Below are 7,140 nucleotides of genomic sequence, written 5' to 3' on the forward strand. Positions count from 1 at the left end.
ATGTGATTTCTACCGAAAGACTTTGCTTATTCATTATGGATCACAACAACTTGAATACAGAAACTAGAAAATTTGTTATGTAATCATGATTTCAAAAAAAAATTGGACATTAAAAATTTTAAAGTGTTAAAAAATGTAACATTTAAACAAAATATCCACAGTTTTAAAAAATTTGAAGTGTAAAAAATAAGTCCTCTAAAAAAAAGGTTGATACTGCATCAACACGTTTCAAAATAGGCATGAAAATCACTAACATTTAAAAACAAATATTTATATTTGATACATAAGAAAATTTAAAGTGTCAAAAATATGCTCCGAAAAAAAGAGAGTGTATTCTGCATCACCACTTTTCAAAATCGGTTGAATTTTTTGCTACCTCAACGAAACGGGTAGTTGTATCAGTTTCCATTTCAAAATTTACATTGTTTTGGTTTTTTTTCTTCTAAATTAGCATCAACTTGCTTTTCCTTTTGAAGGGTATTTTCAGAAAGTGATAAGCCTTATCTCTTTTTTATCCTTCTCTTCCTATTGCCTAAAGATTTAGTTGAAGATTTATCGTTTCTAGTCGATGGTTTACATTTCCATCCACTCCTTGAATTCTAGAGAATTTTGGAGCTTTGAGGGGTGGTTTGAAGGTCTTGTCTACTGTGTGAGTTGCCTCAGTTATTGCACTTTGGCTTCTTGAGGAAATACACTCTATTGTGGTAGGTGATATACGAGGTGGTGAATTTTACTATTGGTTCAAGGGGAGGTCACATGGGGACATGTTGTTGAAGGTTTGCCACCGAATGGAAATTAATAAATACAATGTGAGACTGTTGTTTACAATGACCTAATTGCATTGGTGTCAAGAGGGTCACCAACCGGGGAACTTTAGAGGGGCTGGCATTCAGAGTTAAGGGATTTTGAATATTGGTGCAAGTTTACCAACACATTTCCCATGCAACATCAGCATGGAAGGGTTAGTCGAGGCATAGAGCCACGTGGATAAGGGGAAGAACACCACAAGGAAAACCAAGACTCGGGGAATAATTGGACTCGAATCCAACACAATCCCCTAGAAGAATTGAACTACCTCCTCCCTTTGATTCACTAGACAACTGTCTTCAACATATCAACTTACTCCTAGAAAATCTTGGACGCGATTGACAAAACAAATGGTACATGCAAGATAGGTTGGCTTCTCTTCGTCGCAGTTAGAAAGGATTTACTAGAAGTTGGAGTGTCTAAAAGGCATATTAGAACACATGGAAGAACATGTACAATGTGATTTTAGTCCTCATCTGTCACTAAGTAACGGTATAGATAAATCAACTTCGGTTAATCCATCATACCAAGGATGATCGTCGATTGTATTTAGCTTCTTGGGGCTTTTTGGTCTCACTGGGCTATCTATATGTGGTTTCTAGTTTGATTTGTCTATTGATAATGTGGTTTTGTTATTATTTTCTGGACAACATATCCAGTAGGAATGAGGTTGGAATATTTTTTCCTATTAGCTCCTCATGATGTATCTCTGATTTGAATTCATAGAAACCCTTGATTTACAAACAAAAAAAGATTAAGGTAATGAAGGATTTTTTACCAACTTTAGTTATTAATAAGGGTAAAGGAGTATTTGTTGTTGCGTATGTGAGATCGATTCTTTTTCTTTTTTTAGTAGTGTATAAGGTAAGGTTGGTCTTTTCAAGTACTTTTAAAACGTGGGTTGGATCTCCTCTTTTGCATGAATAGAATCCAAATACAAGGGTATGGAATGGCAATGATAATCACTCTCATTAGTGTCGATTATGTTAGAAAATGTAGCAAGAAAGACTCAATTTGAATTTAGCCTTAGTCAAATTGTGTAAATCAAATTTCCACATCCGCAAGACAACTTGGAGGCAATTAACTAATGTGACATGGATCTTGTCACTCAGTTAGCTCAGTAAATTCTATTTATGGGCTTGGAGTTCAGTCATGCATGTGTTGATTGCTAAATTTTAGCAATATCTAATTCAATCATTTTCAGTTGTACTCAGTTAACTAGCCTCTAACTATTGATAGAGTCAGTTGAAGGTCTGTTGTGCAGTGGGACATTGGTCTAACTTAGAGATATGTCAATTAACTGATCAGTCAGCCCAAAATAGCTCATGTATGCATGGAATTCAAATTTCTCAGCTAAGGTGGAGGAGACAAGACTAGTATAACATGAGTTGTATACTAATTGAGTGTACAATTGTTGCATGTAGTCAGGAGATCAATTCCTTGGGAATTGTGCAAGGAAATAAGAACTTCCCTATTATGTAGGAGCATAAATTTTCTCAATATTGCGCAAGGAAATAGGAGGCTGGTGGAGCAGAAAATTGGCTAAGTGTTGGCTAGAGGCTCTCATTCAGCAGAGAGAACAATTATACTTTTTCAGGTTGTTCTCAAAGTTGGAGCAAGCAATTGAAGCAATTTCTCTATTCAACTAATTAATGCAAAGAGGCTTGCGGGTTTTTTCTCAGTTGGGTTCCCTTAGAAATCACTATGTACTTGTGGTTTTTCATGTTTCATGTTTATGCATGTCGTTCTAAATTATGATTTCCATTCTACGTATTACTAGAGTAGAATCGTTTCTCTTGTTTTTCAGTTCTAAATCCTGAGAAGTTGCAACTTATATCAAATTTCGACAAGGTATCAGAGCCCTAAAATCACATTAGAACCAATATTTTGAACCTCTCCCCTAGGAATTTTGAATTTGCAGTTGCAGTGCAACATTTTTCCTTCAGAATCGACAAAATGTCTTTCAACAGTCTGAGATTAGAGTATGCCCTGGAGGGTAGCTCAAATTTCATAGCCTGGAAGAGTCAAGTGGAAACAATTCTTGATGATATTGGTGTGTTAGAATATGTTAAAAATGGTATTTCAAAACCTCCATAGTCAAATGCACAACAATTAACCCAGTGGAAGAAGGATGTTGCAAAGGCCAAGAGTATTCTTTTGGAAGCTATGAGAGACCATGTGGTCTCAAATATCCATGGCAAAAGAACTCCATATGCTATGTAGAAGGCACTAAATGAGCTATTTGAAAATAATAGTGACCATATAAAATTGGCCCTACAAGACAAACTTTGAAACGTTAGGATGCAAAAAAAATTCATTCTTCCATAGTATCTCTTTAGGTTTACTCAAGTTTGAGATGAACTTGGAGGGTTTGGGGTGAATGTAGAAGAAGATGATTTGGTGAGCCTAACTCTTCTAGGTCTTCCAAAATCGTGGCATAGATACCGGGACTCTTTGAATGGAAGGGAAAAATTACCAAATTGGGAAAGGTTGTGATCCGATTTGGTTCAAGAAGAGATTCAGAGGAATACTAGAGATGGAACATCATCTAGAAAAGAGGATCAAGAGAATTAGTTCCTTGGTTGGGAAGGGGTAGAAGGGCAAAGGAAATAAGACCCAAATCAAACCTAAATCCAACCAAAATAATGACAAGAATAGAAACTTGAGCAAGATGAAATCTTTCCACTACCACGAATACGGGCACTATGCAACAAAATATTTGCACAAGAACTCTAACAAGAATCGTTCAGGAGGAGTAGGAGGTAAAGCACTGACTTAAAAATTCGAATTAGACTTCACCCTGATAGAATGCATGGGCAACATTGTTATGGGGAGTGTGTGGTACCTTTTTTCTTGTGGCTCATTCCATATGACAGGGTGTAAGGATTTTTCAGTAACGTGGAGGAGAAGGATCTCTAGATTCATATTGAATTGGGGGATGATAGGAGGTATAGTGCTACAGGAATTGGTACTGTAACCTTTGAGAGGGAGAAAGCCTCCCCTCTTCGAATCAAAGATGTTATGTTTGTACCTGGGCTGAAGAAGAACTTGATCTCTATAACAGTATTGTAGGATAGAGGCTATGATTTTATTTTCATTAAAGGGAAAGCCTTTCTGAGACACATAACTACTAGGAAAGTGAACCAGATTGGAGTTTGAGTGAAGAACCTATACAAACTTGAGGTGGGAGATTGTGCTGCATTGACTAACAAAGTAAAAAATGTGCAAAGTGGAGATGTTGGAGAACTCTGGCACAAGAGATTGGGTCATCTACACCATGGTGCCTTAAAAATCATGCAACAAATTATCACTAGTCTCCCTAAAGGTTCCCTTAACTAGTAGTATGCCTGGAAGGGTTGCACATTGGGGAAATATGCCAGATCCACCTTCCATGGCTGAGATAGAAGAGCATATGCAATCTTGGAGCAAGTCCACTCTGATGTTTGTGGACCATTCTCTACAACCTCCACAACAAAACATAAGTACTATGTAATTTTTATTGATGATTTCTCTAGAAAATTTTGGATTTTATTTATGTGGAAGAAGGATGAAGTGTTCTCCCAATTTGTGGAATTTAAGGCATTAGTTGAGAAAAAATCTGGGAAGAAGGTGAAGGATCTTAGGAATGGCAATGGAGGTGAATTTATTTTGAATATCTTCAAGGATTTCCGTGGCAAAGAAGGTATTCGAAGAGAACTGATAGCACCCCATAACCCACAGTAGAATGGGGTAGTTGAGAGGAAGAGCATGAGCATAGTGGGAGCTACAAGAGTCATGCTAAATGATCAGAGGCTTCCTTTGCATCTATAGGAAAAAAACATTAAACACAATAGTTTTCTTGTAGAACTAGAGTCCTCATAGAATTATAGGGATGATCACACCAGAGGAAGATTTCTCTGGGAGAAAGCCTGATGTGTCTCATTTCATAATTTTTGGAGCTTCAATTTATTGTCATGTCTCCAAGGATTCAAGGAGGAAACTTGAATCTACAACAGAGTTGGGATTTTTAGTAGGATACACCGAAACTCCACACAATTACCAAGTGTATTTACCTTCACTAAGGATGACGGTGGTGAGGAGAAATGTAAAGTTTGATGAGGATAATGCTATGAGATGCTCTCTGCAACGAGAGATGAATATCCTAATGGAATAGGAGCTTCTAGATCCAAAGAAGGAGCCTCGGGATGAGTTTCAAGAAGTTATGGAGCAGCCACAAATGGAGGAGCAAAGAGGAGGCCGAGTGGAGACACCCACTCAACCAGAAACACTCAGAGAAGGGAGAAAGAGAACTAGAGAAGTTGATAGAATGTTGCAAGATGCTAGGGAGAATGTGGGAGCTCCTACATCATAGTGTGGGCAGAGGAGGTCACCTAAGAGGTACACTAGTTACATGGATCTGATGATGGAGCTCATTGAGTTAGAGCCTTCTTCATTTGAGGAAGTAGTTTCTCAACCTATTTGGGTTGATTTCATAGTGGAAGAATATGAATCCATCATGAAGAAAAATGTATGCGAAGTGGTGCCAAGACCAAAAGGGAAATCAATGGTTGGTTCTAGATGGATCTACAAAGTGAAACATGCAGTTGATGGGAGCATCAAGAAGTACATGGCCACATTTGTGGCCAAAGGATTTCCTCAAGTAGAGGGAGTTGACTATAAGGAAACATTTTTCCCTGTGGCAAGGTATTCCCCCATTAGATCAATTCTTGCATTCGCTACACAGATGGGGTGGAAAATCCACCAGTTAGATGTGATGACCGCCTTTCTCAATGGTGTTGTTGAGAAGGAAATTTACATAGAGAAACCAGAAGTATTTGAGCCATATGATCGAGAGTCACATGTGTGCAGACTTAGGAGAGCATTGTATGGTCTCAAATAAGCACCCCAAGCATGGTACACTCAGATCGACAATTATCTCAGTGGACTGGGCTTCACCAAAAGTGAAGTAGATGTGAACCTATATCACGTTGTGGTAGATGGTAAGTTGATTATTCTTGTTTTTGTATGTTAATGATTTATTATTGGCAGGTGATGAGTGGTTGATCGGCTCTTGCAAAGAGGATCTTGCAAGGGAATTTGAGATGAAAGACATGGGATTAATGCATGAATTCCTCGGGTTGGGATTTTGGCAAGGTGAAGGTGAATTATTTGTGTCTCAGGGGAAGTATACCTCAGAAATAATTCAGAAATTTCGCATGGAGAAGTGTAAGCCTATGGACACAACTCTAGCTACAAATTAGAGGAAAGAAAATGTCATTTCAGGTGAAGAGATTGATGCTACCATTTACAAGTAGCTTGTGGGGTCTTTGATGTATCTTGTGAACAAAAGACCTAACATCTGCTATGTAGTAAACCAACTTAGTCAAGCTATGGTGAGGCCTACCCAACTATATTGGAAGGAAACAAAGTATGCCTTACGGTACCTCAAAGGCACTACCGAGTATGGATTATGGTACAAGAGGATAGAAGGAATGATTCTCCAAGGCTTCACTAATGCAGACTGGGTAGGGAGTTGATTAGACAGGAAAAGTACTTTAGGTGTTATCTTCAGTGCTGGGTTCGCAACTATTTCCATGTACAACAGAAAATAGAGGTCTGTGGCACTCAACTCAATAGAGATTGAATACTTTGTTTCAAATCAAGCAGCGTGTGAGGTCATATGGATGTGGAAAATACTTATGGGTGTTTTTAGTCAGGAGATGGATCCGATAGTGATATATTGTGATAATCATATTTGCATTAAGCTCTTTGAGAATTTGGTATTTCATGACAGGTCCGAGCACATTGATATCTAATATCATCATTTGCGGGAGAATTATGTTGCTATAGTACATTCCAACTGAGGAGAAATATGATAACATATTGACAAAATAATTGTCAAGAGGTAAATTTGAATTCCAAAAGTGTTGGATAGGGGTGGTGAAAAATCCTTTTCTTTCTAAGAGTGTGTTAGAAAATGTAGCAAGAAAGGCTCAATTTGACTTTAGCCTTAGTCAAATTGAGTAAATCAAATTTCCACATCAGTAGGACAACTTAGAGGCAGTTAACTAGTGTGACATGGATCTTGTCACTCAGTTAGCTCAGTAAATTCAAGATAGGGGCTTGGATTTCAGTCATTCATGTGTTGATTGCTAAATTTTAGCAATAGACTAGTTCAATTATTTTTAGTTGTACTCAATTAACTGACCTTTAACTATTGATAGAGTCAATTGAAGGTTGGTCATTCATGTAGTAGGACAACAATGTAACTCAAAGATCTATCAGTTAACTAGTTAATCAACCCAAAATAGCTCATGCATGGATGGAATTTGAATCTCTCAGCTAAGGTGGAGC

The sequence above is a fragment of the Pinus tabuliformis genome, chromosome 3_1 (genome assembly GCF_031772625.1).
Source record: "Pinus tabuliformis cultivar Carrire ecotype Pingquan chromosome 3_1, CPIR1, whole genome shotgun sequence".
NCBI classification, from domain to species: Eukaryota; Viridiplantae; Streptophyta; class Pinopsida; order Pinales; family Pinaceae; genus Pinus; species Pinus tabuliformis.